Here is a 17,611-nt window from a genome sequence, read left to right as displayed (position 1 = left end):
ATCTCCAGTCTACTCTCCACTACTTCCATGGCCATACAACTGCTACCAGAACAATATTAACTCAAGGAAAAATTTTAAAACCAGAGATATGTAGACAGGGTCACATTCAACAAACATGGATTTAGTGCTGGTGAAACTTTGTGTTTAAAATTTTAGGAAAGCTGAAAGAGAGGGAGTCTTGGTTTGCAGATTTGCAGGTGGAATGAGCCAAGGCTTAACACAGCATCTGGCACCTGGCAGAGATACTCAACAATTATGTATTGAATGGACAGATGACAGCTATTTAAAAAGAACACAGTAATACCAAGAGAGACTAAAGGGAATTGGGTACAGACCTGCATTGAGGCTCTGTGAATGAGGTAGAATTCCAGTTAGAACTGAGAGCTTGTAGGGGTGGAATTTCAGTATGAGTTACATGAGCCTGGGGTACGTTTGATTAAACAGCAGGAGTCCAACATGCAGTTATTAAGAAGTTGGACCAGTTGCTTCTAAGGTCTTTCTCAACCCTGAGATTCCATTCACTACTATTCTTTTAAGCTTTTGCCTAATTTTTTTTTTAGTTTTTTTTTTTTTTGAGAGAGGAGAGAGAGAGAGAGAGAGAGAGAGAGAGAGAGAGAGAGAGAGAGAGAGAGAGAATTTTTTTCATATTTATTTTTTAGTTTTCGGCGGACACAACATCTTTGTTTGTATGTGGTGTTGAGGATCGAACCCGGGCCGCACGCTTGCCAGGCGAGCGCACTACAGCTTTAGCCACATCCCCAGCCATTTTTTTTAGTTTTTGATGGACCTTTATTTTATTTATTTGTATGCAGTGCTGAGAATCAAACCCAGTGCCTCACATGTTAGACAAGTGCTCTACCACTGAGCTATAACCCCAGGCCCTCCATTCACTATTGGTCTATGAATTTGACTGTTGGTGAAGTCTGCCCCATTGCCTCAGCATCTCAGCACCTGAGACACATTAAATGACATTTGGGAAGATTTTACCTATAGAGGTCATTGACATCACTTTGTGGTGGAACCTAAACATCTCCTGAACATCTGTCTCTTTTCCTTTAATATGAAGTTCGATGTCCACTTTTGGCTCTTCATCATTATCTGTCTTAGAGGTTTCCACAAAAAGACCATATTCTGCACTTTCAGGATAAATATAATCTGTTGCTGCTTGTGGTTTCTTCTTTTTTCTATCTGGGACTAAATCTTCCTCATCTTCTTCTTCTTCTTCTGAATAAGAATTCTCCAAATCCATCATATCTGTTTTCTCATCACCACCTGTGCCAATAAATAAAGTATCCTCCAAGGTTGTCAGTATATTTTTATCATCATCCTTGATGCCCGGGGGCAGAGTTACCTCAGCCTTATCTTCTCCATTTGAATTCTGCTCTTCACCTATTGAATATTTCTCCACTCCAAACTCCACTGTGAATTTCATGTCTTCTTCATTTATAAAGGTTAGTAACGGGGGCTCCCCAAAGCTTTCCTCATTCTCCTCTTCTTCCTTATCAAATGCATAATAATCAGCATTCAATTCCTCATCATCAAAATCATCTTCTAATGAAGTCACCAGTCTGGTCGTCTCACCATCAGACACAAGTGCATCAGCAGTAGAGCCAAATTTGGTTTTCAAGTCGAATGTCATTTCTTTTTTCAAAAGTTTATAAGCATCAGTCTTCTCCTGTTCGTTTGAGACCTGAGAAATGTTGCTGGTTTTGTTGCTTTCACTTTCTGGCACTTTCAATTTATCTGGTAGTATTTCTTCAAAAAGTTCAAATGAAGTTTGTTCACCCTGAGCATTATCTGTTTGACTATCTGCATGAGGATGGTTCTTCTGAGCCAAAAATTGTTCCTACCATCCATAGTGTTTTCTGAGAATGCACTTTCAATGCGCTCTGAGTTTTTCCCAACCCCCGCCTCAGTCAGTAGAGAAAAATAAAACGCTGGCAACAAGTAGGAGGGCGCCGGCAGAGACGGAGGGGACACACACAGGGTCCCGAGGCTCTGTCACTCCTGCACCCCACCCGTTGTCCTTCGAACCCCTAGCCCAGACCACAGGGCTGGGGACCAGGGGATCGGAGCCCCATGCAGCCCCAAAGAGCCACCGCAGAGACCCCGGGCCGCCCACCCGCCTGCTCACTCACTGGTGCATTCGTAGTCTGCACAGAGTTTGTGCTTCGAGCAGCGCCTGCCGGTGCTTGGGTCCGGGTGGCCCGGCACTCGCCAGGTGGGACAGAGCACGAACAGCCAGAAGAGCAGCCCAGGCACCGCAGCCATGTTGTGGTCACCTCGGTGAGCCCGTGATGCGGTGGAGTAGGCTGAGGCAGGCAGTGGCAGGCGGCGCTGGAGGGGGCTCAGGGGGCGGGTGGGTAGCGAGGCAGGGAGGGGTGGTGGGTAGCAAGGCGGGGAGGGGTGGCGCCCGGGAAGGCTTAAGCCTTTCCCGGGTGACACGTCAGCAGGGATATCTGGGGGTAGATGCACAGACTCTACTGGAGAACTCACAGAGCCAGAGCTCTGTCCTTCTCTAGTCAAGACCTTCTCCTCAACTGAAGACCTTCTCCTCTAGTCGCTGCCTTGGCAACTAGAACTCTCCTTCTCGTCCAATCACCTGCCTTTGCTTCTATGCCCTCACAAGTCATCACCCACCCATCCCCCCCCCACTCCGCCAACCGGTCCTTTCTGGCTTTCCTCAATGTCTCCTTTCTGGTCCATCCTGAACTAGCCCACTCCACTCCACCATGACTCCCATCCCCCATTCCTGGTCTGGTACCTCCTTTTCTGAACTACCAAATCCCACCCATGACTTGTCACAGCTAGTCTAGGGTTCCAGGCTCCCTCCCCTTCAAACTCCTTGAGGATCCTTGAAGCCCCACCCCAAGATCCCTCTGATTAGGAAAGGGGAAGGTGAATGGAACTGTGAGTGAGGGTGTAAACTGGAGACAGTGGCCTGCTTTTTTTTAAGGCGGGGACAGGTGGGGGCAGAGAGATGGACATTAGTCTTCCAGCTAAGATCTTGAGATTCTTATCTTTATCCATAAGGGAAGAAATTATTTAATTCAAAAGCATATTTTTAACTCTCATTTTGTGCTACCATTCATGCCAGACGCTGGACAAGGCCCTAGAATGGTGTTGGAGTGGATGAAAATCAAAAGACAAGATATCTGGTCCTGGTCGGAAAAAGTCCACAACTTAGTGGGAACCAACTGACAAAACCGATTGTCAGAGAAGAAAGCTACTAGCTAACGTTTCTTGAACGCTTTATGTCCAGTTGTTATTCTGAAGGTTTTATATATATCAATTCATTTAATCTTCATAACAATAGTACCTTACAGTAGTAGTAGGTCCTATTCAAATCCTTATTTTAGAGTAAATTGAGGCAGTCACACATCCAGTGAGTAATGAAGCTAAGTTTCAAGCCAAAGGAGTAGACTCCTTTTCATCACAACCTATCAACTAACAAGCAATTGTTGTACTTTCTGACAAGAGGAGCAAAATCTGATTTAAATCATAATATAGCTGAATTATTGATATGTACAGTTAACAGGGGGAAGGCACAAGCTAGCCAGCCCAAGGAAGAGTGTCTGCAATGCTCCCGTCCTGGGTGGAGCCATTCTCGTTTGTCTGTGACCAAGGGCTTGTCACTATAGTCTCTGCTAAGGTTATTCATCAACCTCCAACAATGAACCCATCAGTTGTTTCCCCAAATTAACTGAATCTTTAAAACTTAGAGAAAAGAATGTAGTCCACCATGCTCATAATGTTAAATAAAGAAAACGATGGAAAAAAGGTGTGCACAAACATTTGTCTACAGGGGCCATGAGAGGTCCCGGTTGGTCCAGTGTACTTCTGCGCTTTCTGGAGAACCAGTGGATCATAGAGAGAAACTGTCTGAGTCATTCTTCATTTCTTTTCTACCATGTATTTATTATAAAATGTATCTAGTAGGCATCTCTAACAACATGTTGAAAAAACTGAACTCATTTTTCTCTCAAAATCTGCTCCTTTCAGTCTTCCCTATCTCAGAAATAAGAATGACAATTTAATTCCCATTTTCCAGGTGCTCAAAGCCCAAAACTTACAAACCATCTTTGATCTCTTTTCTCTCACATTCCAACTCCAGTCCATTAGACAATATTATGTCTTTATTTTTATAATTTTATTGAGATATGGTTGACCTACAATAAATTGCACGTTTAAGGTGTACGATTTGATAAGTTTTGACATGAGTATACCCATGAGACTATCACCAAAATCAAAAGAGTCTTTCATCGTTCTTTGTAATCCCTCCCCTCTCCTTTTCTGGGCTGTCTCCAAACATCTCCTGTCATTATAGATTGTTTTGCATTTTCTAGAATTTGATATAAATTATACAACATTTTATTTATTTATTTTTCTGACTTCCTTCTTTCCAAATAAGCATTTGAAACATGCCCCCAATCTGACCACTCCTCTGCATCTGCTAAGCCAATATACAGGCCAAACCCACATCATAAGTCACCTGAATGATTCCCTTAGCCTTCTTCTGTCCTTGCTTCTGCCCTCATTTCCCCCAATATCTATTGTACTGATGGCAACTAGAGTGATATTCTTAAATATAAATTTGATTGTGTCTCTCTGCTCAAAATCTTCCTATAGCTTCCCATTTCCAAATAAAAGGCAATGACTTTAGCCAGGCCTGGTTGTATTCATCTGTAATCCCAGCAGCTCAGGAGGCTGTCAGGAGGATCCTGAGTTCAAAGCCAGCCTCAGAAATGCAGTGAGTCCCTAAGTAACTCAGTGAGAGTTATCTCTAAATAAAGTATTTTAAAAAGGACTGTGGGTGTTGCTCAGTGTTTAAGTGCCCCTGGGGGTTCAATCTCTGGTATCAGGAAAAAAAGCCATGACTTTATTATGGACTGCCCTGGCTTATTATGGACTGCTCTTATTCAATGTGACTCCCCTCATCCTTTTCTCCCCATTTCCTAACATTCTTCTCTTGTCTGTTAGTTCCATTTAAATACACCAAGCCCACCCCTGCTTCAGAGCATTTACACTTGTAACTTTGCCTCAACCTTAACTCCCCAAATCATCTGACTAGCTAACTACCCCTTCACTTTATCATGTCTCTGTAACAGTGGCATTTCATGTGATAAAGGCCTTCCCTGGCCATCCTACACAAAATAGAGCCTCTTGCCATGACTATCAAGCCCATTACCCTGCCTTTCTTTCTCTTCAGACTTGCCTTTCCACTTTCGACTTCTCTTACCACTTTCCTTACATTTGTTTATCTACTTCACTGCTCTGAGCCAACCTCAAACACAATTTCCAACAGGAGCAGGAAATTAGTTGTTTTGTTCACTACTGTTACATCAGTGACTAGGGAAATGCCTAGAATGTATGAGAGAGTTAACAAATGATTTGTTGGGTAAACTCATGGTTCCAATGATATTATAAATATACTACACTATTAACCTAAACACCTATATTAACTATTAAGCCCCCATATATAAATAGTACTGAGAGGAAATAAGCTATGAGAACAAGGCATTTAAGGTCTACCTCTCAGCAGCATGCATCCTCAGCTCCAGGAATGTACCCCTGAATGTGTTTGTTGTTGAATGAAAACATACTTGTGTGGAGAGTAGTTGTTTGGTTACATGATACTGGAATATTTAAGTAGATCTTTTAAAACTAGCTTTAATTTTTTCTTATTTTTCTTATTATAGAATATGGTATGTTGTAGAATTTTTCTTATTGTAGAATAGAAATTAATGATAATTCATTGGTGGAAAAATCAGAATAGCAAAATGATCTAATTGCATATTATCTTCTTGATATTTACCTTGACTCATAATCAGATATACTTTTATATGCATAGTCAGTGCTTCCAGTTACTGAAGAACTAGCTTCTTATTTTGTAGAGTTTTCAATACTTTGATTTATCAGTATTATTTTTTAAACTTATTGCCTTAAAGACATATTAACTAGTCTGGTGGATAATGAGAAGAAAATTTCTCAACTGGCCACAATAAGGTAGTGGTAGTTCTTTCTATCAGGATACATACAATTAGTGGATGAATCAGCATTCACTTTTACTCATGGCATTTAAATTTGTGGCATTGATGTTTAACATGATGTTTAATATAAGGTTATATTAAAAACCTTCAGAGAAGGAACAGGATAGAATGTGGTGGTGATTGTTGGCATGGAGATAAATAATCTCAAGTGCATTATTCTTTAATACCTCAAAGGGAAATCTTACGGGGTAAGGGATGAGTAATGGTTAAAGGTAAATGTGACCAGTTTGGGTGGAGGGGACATAAAATTCTAAGATATGAAGGGTTCCTAATGTCAGAGTACAATCTAAATGAGACAAGAAAAACATATCTGAAACAAATAATTGGCAGAATAATAACATATACCATTGGAAACTTGTGAAGGCACTTGCCTAGGAGCATTCAGTAGGCCTAACGCTGCTGTTACCAGGAAGAACCTCATCTATTGTAAATGATGAGTCAGAAAATAGTGTTAAACATTTATGGAAGACTAAATCTCTCCAAGAGGGGCAACAGATTTACCCTCACATATAAAACATTGGAAAAAAGTGGACAAAATACAAACAACAGTTCTCAGATATTAGATAATAAGCAGCGTAAGAGTGACCTCTAAGATAAAGTTAAGCATGAGAGATGAGTGCTAGGATTATCCCAATTTACTCCCTGGAAAGAATTTTTTCAGGCCACATCCAGAGAAGGGAAACTCAAATAGAAAATCTCCTGAGTTGAAGAGATGGATTTTAAAGTCTGAAGAGACAGATGCAGCTAGAAGTCCCAGAGCAGAATAAAGGGGAGAGTAGGGAATTGCAGAGGGAGGGAGAGTGTGTACATGCACTAGCTCTCTAGACATCTATGGACGGTTCCCCTGAAGTCTGTGGCTATGTAACAATGGGCACACATGTAAGGCCAGAGAAAGAACCTTCAGAAAAGAACAGAATGGAAGGTGGTGGTGATTGTTGGCATGGAGATCAATTTTTGTAATCACCAGCTAGAATGGAAAATCTATAATAAAAGGGCATCAAGTAACATAGTCAGTAAAAGGGAAAAATTAGCCCAAGATTGAAGGTAACTCCAGTCTAGCAGAATCTTAAAAAGATAAAAATGCTTCCAAGATAGTTTAGAAAAAAAAGCTATACACAGCTCAAGAATATTTAAACGAATACAAAATATCCAGTACTCAACAAGGTAAATTCACAATGTTTGGAATCCAATAAAAATGTATGAGGCATGCAAAGAGGTAGGAAAATATAACCCATGTTGAAAAGAAAATTAATAGAAATGATCATTAATTACACTGTGATAGAGTTATTATACAAGGACATTAATACAGTTGTATACCATATGTTCAAGATGCTATGGAAAAGAATAAGCATGTAAAGGAGAAAAAGAAGATATAAAAATGTCTGAATTAGATAAAACAGATAAAATTAGATAAAATCAGATAAAACAATGGCTAAGGTGAAAATTACACTGAATGAGATTAACAGCAAATTCGACATTGAAGAAGTCAATATCAGCAAACTGAATATGCAGTGATAAAGACTCCAAAATCAAACATGGAGAAAGAGACTGAACTGAACAGAGCATCAGTATGCACAGCTTCAACCAGTCCAACATATATATATGTATGTTATGGTAGTTCCTAAAAGAGGTGAGAAAAACACATTTGAATAAATAATAAATAAAAATGTTCTATATCTGATGAACACTCAGATTCAAAAAGCTCAATGAATAAGAAAAATGATAAAGATGACACAAATATACACTAAATGCTTAAAACCAGTGCTAAAAATTGAAAAGCATCTACAGAAAACAGACACCATTATGTACAAAGGAGTGAAAGTAAAATGTCAAAATTCATTCAAGAACCATGCAGAAAACAGTACATCAACATTTTCAAGTTCTGAAAGAAAAAAACACTGACATCCTAGAATTGCATTCCAAATGAAAATATATTTCAAAATGATGTAGTCTTTAATGCAAAAGAATTAAGTTAAACCCTACCCCACATAAAAATTACCTGAAAATGGACCACAGACATAAATGTAAGAACTCAAAATGGACCACACACACACACACACACACACACACACACACACATATATATATATATATATACCAAAACTAAATGTAAGAAAGCATAGGTAAATCTTGGAGTAGACAATGACTTTGTAGTTAAGACACCAAAGGCCCAAGCACGAAAAGAAAAAAATAATAAAGTAATGAACTTCATCAAATTTAAAACTTTTAAAGGCTACCATCGAAGAAAGTGAAAACACAATCATAGAAGAAAATATTTACAATTCATGTAGTTAGAATATAACTACCTAGAATATACAAGCAATTCTTATTGTTCAATATGAAAAAAAATGGCAAGAAATTAGAATAGACATTTTTCCAAAGAAAATATGCAAAAGCAAATAAGCAAATGAAAGGATACCCAGCACCATTAGGGAAATGTACAACCTCAGTGAGATACTACTTCACATCTATTAAGATGGTTATAATCAAGAAGATAATAATAAGTTGGCAAGGATGTGGATCAATAGGAGCCCTCACACACTACTGGTAGGAATAGACTACAGACCTAAATGTAACAGCTAAACCTATACAACTTCTGGAAGAAAATATAAAAAGCAGCTTGGCAGAGACTTTTAAAATTAACTAGCTCTCTCTGCCTCATGCTCTCTTTTTTCTCTCTCCTCTCAGAAATAAATCAGACTTAAAAACTTTGTCTCATGCTGGGCGTGGTGGTACATACCTGTAATACCAGTTGCTCAAGAGGCTGAGACAGGGGGATTGCAAGTTCAAAGCCAGCCTCAGCAAAAGTGAGGCACTAAGCAACTCAGTGAGACCCTGTCTCTAAATAAAATACTAAATAGGACTGGGGATGTGGCTCAGTGGTGGTATGCCCCTGAGTTCAATCCCCAGTACCAAAAACAACAACAACAAACTTTGTCTATTCTATATTCATTGTTATGGAAATGGAAAGGTAAGCTGACAGACTAGGACACAGTATTGGCAAAACATATCTCTCTCAAGGGAATGATATCTAGGATATACAAATGATTCTTACAACTTATTAATAAGAAAAATCACCCAATTTGAAAAGATGGGCAGAAGATTTTTTTTTCTTCACCAAAGTAGATACAAATATGGTGAATGTGCACATGAAAGGATATCCAACGTAAGTTGAAATGTAAATCAAAACTGCAATGTTATTACACATACAGTAGGATGGACAAAATTTAAGACTGATCATAACAAATGTTGACAAAGATGAAGACTATGGTATCTCTCTTAGAACTGCAGACTATAACATGTAGTACAAACAATGGCACAAACTGTTAGAAAACTGTTTGGCAGTTGCTTTAAAAGTTAAATCACATCTGTCGAGATATTTACTCCAGAGAAATAAAAGCATACATCCACACTGAGACTTGTGCACAACTATTCATGGTGGTTTTATTTGTAATAGTCAAAAAATCCCCAATGTTGGACTGTGGGAACATGTCTGTCTTACATGCCTCAGAACCCTTATACTCATATTAACCATATAGTAGGCATTTGATTACTAACTTTTACATGAATGTAGAGACTGATTTTTTTTACTGTTAATAGAGCTTCTCTTTTATTAAATATAACAGACAAAAGAAAATCACGTATAGCACAATGAATTATCACAAAGTAAACATATCCACTGAACCCTAACCCAGGTCAAGAAACTGGACATCAAATGCACCTTCATGAGCCCTTTCTTATTGCTCCCCTAATTATTCCCTCTGCTCCCCCAGAGTTAGGCACTATTTTAACTTCTAATAACAAGGGTTAGTTTTGCCTGTTTTGTTACTTTATACACTGTAATCATACACATGTGATCTTTGGTATGTGGCTTTTTTTAGCTCCATATGTATTTTTATAAGATTTATCCAAGTTGTTGAATGTGAATGTACTTCTTATTTTCATTGCTTAATAATTTTCCACTGTATAAATATAACCTGGTTTACTTAAAAAAAATCCCCAATGTATATCAATAGTAAAATAGATAATAAATTTTGGAAACATACTTAGCAAGAATAAAGAACTATTGATAATAGCAAAAACAGGGAGATTCTGAATGAAATAAACTAGACAAAAAGTAATATGCATTGAAAATTCTTTTTTTTTTTTGTACTCCCTAGTACAAATATCCAGGGGTGCTCTACTGCTGAGCTACTCCCTAGCCCATTTTATTTATTCATTTATTATTAATTTTTTTTTTTTTTTGCTATCAGAGATGGAACTCTTGGGAACTCAACCACTGAGCCACATCCCCAGCCCTCTTTTGTATTTTATTTAGAGATAGGTCCCACTGAGTTACTCAGGGCCTCGTTAAGTTGCTAAGGTTGGCTTTGAAATCCCAATTCTCCTGTTTCACCATTCTGAGCTGATGGGATTACAGGTGTGTGCCACCAGTTTAGTTTTTATTTTGAAACAGAGTCTGGCTCAGTTCCCCACATTTACCTCAAACTTGTGATCCTCCAGCCTCAGCCTCCTGAATATCTGGGATTACAGACTCTGCCACCACCTTCCAGCAGATTCAGTTATATTTAAAGGTAGAAAGTTATAAACCAGGTGAATCCTAGTAAAGGTCTTAGTAAAAAAAAAATAATAAAAATAAAAGCACTATGCTTGGTCACAATATGGTAAGTCAGAAAATGACAACAAATACCCATTTTCTGTCAGGTTGACCAGAACAGTATCATTTCTCAATGGATTTCAAAGGGTCTCCCTCCCTCCCTCCCTTCCTTCCTTCGAGTTTTGGCGCGTGTGTGTATGTGTGTGTGTGTGTACATCATCTTCTGTGCCAGTGTAAGAGGTTTAGGCAATGGATCAACCTTTACACCTGTGCCGAAGGACCCCAATCTGGGATCTATCTCCAAGGGTGGAGGTGACTCTAGATCCTCATTATAATCCCGAGAGTGGGAACTCCTAAAAAAATAAACAGGTCTTTCTTGGTAACACCAGTTTCCTCCTTGGTAAAAGTTAGTGTAGTGGGGGGGTGGAAAGGGCACTACCCTGCCACAAAATAAATGCTAAAATGTATTTTGGTACAAATTGTAAACACTAAAGAGTTAAAAGTAAGAGATGAGTCTTGGGATTTGAGCTAGACCTGGATAAGTACATAGGATTCAGATTCTAAAAAGAGAATAAAAGGCAAGTGAATTAAACAGCATAAGAAAGACTCAGCAGAAAGAAGTATGTTTAAAGGACAGTAAGGACACCTCATTTTGCTAAGAGGAAAGGATTCTATAAAGGATGACATATTTGTGTGCTTAGGTCAGATTATGAAATTCCTTGAAAATCAAGCATAAGGATTTAGACTTAATAGAATAAAAATGCAGAAAATATTAGACTTTAAGTAAAGGGATCATATAACTTAAGTGGAATTTAAACAAGTATCTTGCCCTTAAATCCAGGGAAGATGGAGGTTTAGGCTGGGCATGACCAGTAGGGCTGAGGCACTCCCCACAATTAAAAAGTCATGTTGAAGTGTACTGTACTAATGGAAGTGAGTCATATACAAGGCAAGGTCTTCTGCCAGCATCTACTGTTTGTCTAGCCCTGAAATATTATTCCACTTTCAACTGTACAAAGAAAGAAACTCAAACATCTGAAATTGCCACTAATATATGGCATATATGAGTTCCTGTTTCTGGTTCTGCCTAATTTACCTTGGCATTCTTTTCACGGAGGTCAAATATTTGGTGTGTTGAAATAAATGCAGAACAGATGTTGGGGACTTGTGGCCTGCACATCTCAATTTCCACAGTGCACTGTTGGGCTTTATACATTTAGTTTTCAGAAATATAAATTACTTCCTTACTAGAACAGCAGCAGAAGTAAGGAATATAGCCAAAAAGATTGTAGTAAGAGTCAGAAGTCTAATTGTGTGACTATAGGGAAATCATTAACTTTTCTGAGTCTCAGATATTTCATCTATACAAATATGGGGTCAAAGTTAAAATTTTATAATTCACTTTTTAAGAAGAAAATGAGATAATATATGAAAGATTGCCCATTTATGTGGTTTAAATAATTAAACAGCAAAATCCTGGCGGTTACAGCCAATATAGACAATTGACAAAGCAACAAAAGTCTTGGCAATAAATGCTTTCATCACTAAGAAGACATTTTTAGATAGTGCATACTCTGGAAACTGTTCTCTTCTCACTGAAACAAAGTAAGGCTGATAACATCCTCCAAAAGTGTGCTTGGAAGATCACAAGCACCTCTTGGAGGAGACAGGGAGAGTGGAGGAGAAAATATGTTCTTCGGGATAACATATAGTCTACCAGAGCATACACTGAAGCAAAGCAAACCCTCCTGAATCTTCAGCATTTTAACTGATGCATGCAGTATAAAATTAGAAACAGGACCATAAACACTATTATGAAGACTATACTCAGTGGGGGACACTGAACAAATATATATGGGAAAGTAAGTTCTCTGTGATTAGCATGAAAGCTCAGTCTTACCCAAATCCAAATGAAATTTGAAATGGTTTGGAATACATAAGGAGGATCAGTGAATGACATCAAACGCAAATGATGAAATAGAGAATCTGAACATGATCTTTCTCTTATTTCTCACTGATCCCTTAGAACCACCAATAGAAATATAATATTAACTCTACATGTAAATTAAATTTTCTAGAAGTCATATTTTAAAAAGTAAGACAGATGAGCTTCATTTAATAATACATTTTACATAATTCAATATATTCAAAATGACATCCTTTTAACTTGTAATCATAATAAAAATATAACTGTTATTTTACATTCTTCATAATAAGTCTTTGATATCTGACTTATGGCACATCTCAGTTCAAACTGGGCACATTTAAAGACAGTCAAAGCATAAGAAAGTAGGGATTGTAAATTAACACTAGGCCATATCATATACTTGCACTTATTTTAAAGAAAAGCCAAGTTTAATAGCATGTTTTAGGTTTTAAAATATTTTTGGCCAACCTCTCTTGGTACTTACTCAGAAGTGAGAAAAGATGATTGAAGGTATCTCAACATCCCTCTTTTTTTTCACTCAGAGGTTAGGATTTCTGTTGCAGTAGCTAGGGATTGCATTGTCATTTCAGATGAATGTCAAGTCTGTAATCAAAAAGTGTAAGTCATCATTAGGTTCCTACACTTGTCATTCTTTTATTATTTTTCATTGTTATCTTAAATATATTTACTTCTTGACAAACATAAAGAAATAAAGAATTATATTTAAATGGATAATAAAACAATTTGACTGCATAAAATCCCTTTTCGTTTTAGGTAGACCTACTGGTACAAACAAATCACTTGGGTGGTCTATTTTTCTTTGGTAACAGGGATTGAACTCAAGGGCTCTAGACCACTGAATCACATCTCCAGCCCTATTTTGTATTTTATTTAGAGATAAGGTCTCACTGAATTGTTTAGGGCCTTACTTTTGCTGAGGCTGGCTTTGAACTCACGATCCTCCTGCCTCAGCCTCCAGAGCCACTGGGATTACAGGCATGCAGCACTGCACCCGGCACCTGCTCTGTTCTCTTACTTAACTGCAACTGTGTTTTCCTTGGTAGATTACTTCTTTGCACCAGGGTTTCTTGATAGAACTCTATTGGTACTTTGGTTTGGACTATTCCTACTAGCTGAAGGTTATATACTATCTATGGGCCTGGCCAAAAAATGTTAGTAGTTTCCTCAGTCATGGTGAAACAACAACAAAATGCCCCCAGGCATTTCTAAACTTCTCTTGAAAAGACTAGTATCACTCTCCCAGTTTGAGAGTCACTGCTTGAAATGTTAGTTAAACTCTGATCATTTAACAAAGCACCTTTAGTTGTAAGTATCCTATATTTTGTAGTTTGCAAGTATTCTGTATTTTGTAATTTCTCTTATCAGCTAAAAAGAAAGGATTATAAAATCAACATTTAAGGCTGGGCTTCATGATGCACACTGTAATCCCAGTGGCTCTGGAGGCTGAGGCAGGAGGATCTTGAGTTCAAACTCACCATCAGCAATTTAGCAAGGCCTTAAGTAATTTATGGATTTCCTATCTCAAAATAAAAAAAATGTAAAAAAGGGCTGGTGATGTGGATCAGTGGTTAAGCACCTAGATTCAATCCCCTGTGCCCATCCTCCACAAATCAACATTTTAAAAACCAGAATCACTAAAACATCAAAGAAACTCAAAGGCCCTTGTAAACACAACTGAATTTGCTTCAAAGGTTTTTTTGCTTTTTGTTTTCCACTTCAAGTTAACACTACCTTTAAAAAAATCACATTTTTGAATTTATTTTTTCTGACCTCTAAGAGGGATCTTACATTTTTCTACTTTCCTTCCCAAGACTATTCCCTCTTTTGCACTGTGTAATCTTGAATTTAAATCTGAACTAGTTGCATTGTGTTAATAGTCAAATTATGATACAATTTGAATTATTGAAATGCATATGGAGGGGTTTCTTTTCTTATTTTTAGTGAAAACTCACGTTTTTAAAATTAGCACCTAGGGAACTATAGGTGGAGACTTTACATATTAGAGTCATCAGCATGATAATTGTAATTAAATAAACACAAATCAGTTCATGATAGCTGATTTCATTTACTATTATAATCAGCTTTCTCCTCTATAAAACAGCCCAATTAGTCCTAAATTGACATTCACTAATTGTATATTAGAGTTTCAAGGAAAACAATGAAGAGTTAGTGACTATCATAATGATTGAGATGTGTTTTCACATCAGTAATTATTATTATTTTTAAGATGGGGGTCTTGCTATGTCGCCTAACCTGATCTCCAACTCCTGGACTCAAGCAATCCTCCTGGCTTGGCCTTCTGAGTAGTTAGGACTACAAGTCACCAAACCAGCCCAGTAATTACTGTTTAGTAGATCTCTTTTTGGACACTAAAATCACTACTAATATGATTGTATATGTTTGAAATTGGTTTTATGAGCAACATACAGATTTGATGCAATTCCCATCAAAATACCCACAAATTGGTGTGAATATACTTTGTATACAACGAGAGATATGAAAAATTGTGCTCTATATATGTAATATGAATTGTAATGCATTCTGTTGCCATATAAATTTAAAATAATAATAATAATAATAATAATAATAATAATAATAAATATCATTTTTCCAGAAGTAGAAAAAACAGTCCTGAAATCCATTTGGAAGAATGAAATATTCAGAATAGCCAAAACAATTCTAAGTCAATAAAGCAAGCTGGAGGCATCATCACAATACCTGACTTCAAATTATACTACAAAGCTATTGAAATAACCACTGCATGGCTCTGTCATAAAACCAGATACATAGACCAATGGGAAAGAAGAGAAGACACGGAAAAAGATCCAACACAGTTAACAGTCATCTGATTCTTGACAAAGATGCCAAAAACACATTGGGAGAAAAGACAGGCTTTAAACAAATGGTGCCAGAAAAATTGATTACCCATATGTAGACAAATAAGACTAGACCCTGTACAAACTTGAAAGAGATCAAAAGCCCAGGAATTAGACCAGAAACTATGCAAATCCTTGGAAGAAAATATAGGTTTGAGACTCCAGCATATAGGTACAGGCAATGACTTTCTTATTAGAACTCCTAAAGCTCAGAAAATAATGACAAAAGTTAATAAACAGAATGGCATCAAATTAAAAAGCTTCTGCACACAAAGGAAACAATTGGTAACATGAAGAAAGAACCTATGGAATGGGAGAAAATATATTTGCTAACTACTCTTTTTTTCTTTTTTTAAAGAAAGCGAGAGAGAATTTTTTAATATTTATTTTTTAGTTTTCGGTGGACACAACATCTTTGTTTGTAATGTGGTACTGAGGATCGAACCTGGACTGCATGCATGCAAGGCGAGCGTGCTACCGCTTGAGCCACATCCCCAGCCCTGCTAACTACTCTTTTGACACAGGATTAATATCCAGACTATATAAGAAACTTTAAAAAACTTAACACCAAAACCTCAAATATCCTAGCTTAATTGGGCAAATGAATTAAACAGATACTTCTCAAAAGAAGAAATAAAAATGGACAACAAATCTATGAAAATGTTCAACATCAATAGCAATTAGGGAAATGCAAATCAAAACTACAGTGAGCTTTCATCTCACTCTAGTCAGAATAGCAGCCATCAAAAATATGAATGATATGGGGCTGGGGTTGTGGCTCAACAGCAGATTGCTTGTCTAGCACGTGCAAGGCCCTGGGTTCGATCCTCAGCACCACATTAAAAATAAATAAATAAAAATAAAGGTATTGTGTCCAACTACTTAAAAAAAGAATATGAACAATAATAAATGCTAGAGAGAATGTGGAGAAGGGACACTTTTTTCTCTGTTGATAGGATTGTAAATGAATATAACCACTATTGAAATCAGTATGGAGGTTCCTCAAATGACTAGGCAGGAAACCACCATATAACCCAGGTATACAACTACTCAATGTTTATCCTAAAGAATTAAAGTCATAATACTAGAGTAGTATATGCATACCCATGTTTATAGCAGCACAATTCACAGTTGCCAAACTTTGGAACCAAACTAGGTGCTTATCAAGGATGAATAAATAAAGAAAATGTGGCATATACACACAATGGAGCTTTATTCAGCCATAAATGTGAATTATGTCATTTGCTGGAAAACGGATGAAACTTTAGAACATTCTGTTACACAAAATAAGCTAAACTCATAAAATCAAGGGAGCATATGTTTTCTCTCGGATGTGGAAGCAAGAGAGGAAAAAGGGAAAGAAAAGTGAAAATCAAAAGGAGATCAGTAGAGTGTAGGAAAGGGACCAGGAGAGGGAGGAGTGAATGGAAAATACTGGGGAATGATATTGGCCAAACTATAGTGTTATATTGTGCATGTGGAAATATGTTACGACAAATACTGCCATGATTTACGACTATAATGTATCAACAAAAAAATGGAAAAAATAAAAGAAAGCAAACAAAAGAACAAAATTGCTTTCATGTATATATGTATGTATGTATGTATACAGCCTAGCCAAACATCTATTGTGAGCATAAACATTAATACTCTGGAACAGTGATGAGCAAATCATACCTGTCAGCCTGACACTGTTTTTTTTTAAATTGTTCTCTTTATTCCTTTTTTCTCTTTCTTTCTTTCTTTCATTCTTTCCCCACACCTTCTCTCTCCCTCCCTTCCTCCCTCCCTCCTTTCTTTCTTTCTTTCACGGTGTCCAACAATAACACTTGCGTTTGTAAACAAAGTTTTATTAGAATACAGAAGCTTATATTATTTACCCACAGTCTAGGCTGTTTTTGTGCTACATTGGCACTTGAGTGGTAATGAAGACTTGCCTACAAAGTCTAATATATTTATTATCAGTCTCTTTTCAGGAAAAGTTTGTTGATCCCTGATTAGATTATAGATTAAAGTCAGCAGAATAAATACATAAACATTTCTTTTCTTACGACTAAAATTGGCTGTATGAAATGAGATAAATGATCTATTAATTGCCAAGATAAATGTCCCTTCCCTATAGAAAGTGTGTATTCAGGAC

At 37.2% G+C, this 17,611-nt stretch overlaps 2 pseudogenes; both read right to left on the bottom strand.

Annotated features, from left to right (window-relative positions):
• The window catches only part of LOC144252964 (transport and Golgi organization protein 1 homolog), an 89,599-nt pseudogene that overhangs the window by 29,282 nt on the left and 42,706 nt on the right, over positions 1-17,611 (bottom strand).
• The window catches only part of LOC144252960 (transport and Golgi organization protein 1 homolog), a 50,197-nt pseudogene continuing 33,547 nt past the window's right edge, over positions 962-17,611 (bottom strand).

This window comes from Urocitellus parryii, unplaced genomic scaffold (genome assembly GCF_045843805.1).
Source record: "Urocitellus parryii isolate mUroPar1 unplaced genomic scaffold, mUroPar1.hap1 Scaffold_71, whole genome shotgun sequence".
NCBI lineage: Eukaryota > Metazoa > Chordata > Mammalia > Rodentia > Sciuridae > Urocitellus > Urocitellus parryii.
Note: the sequence above shows the minus strand (reverse complement) of the source record. Positions and strands in the feature narration are given on the sequence as shown.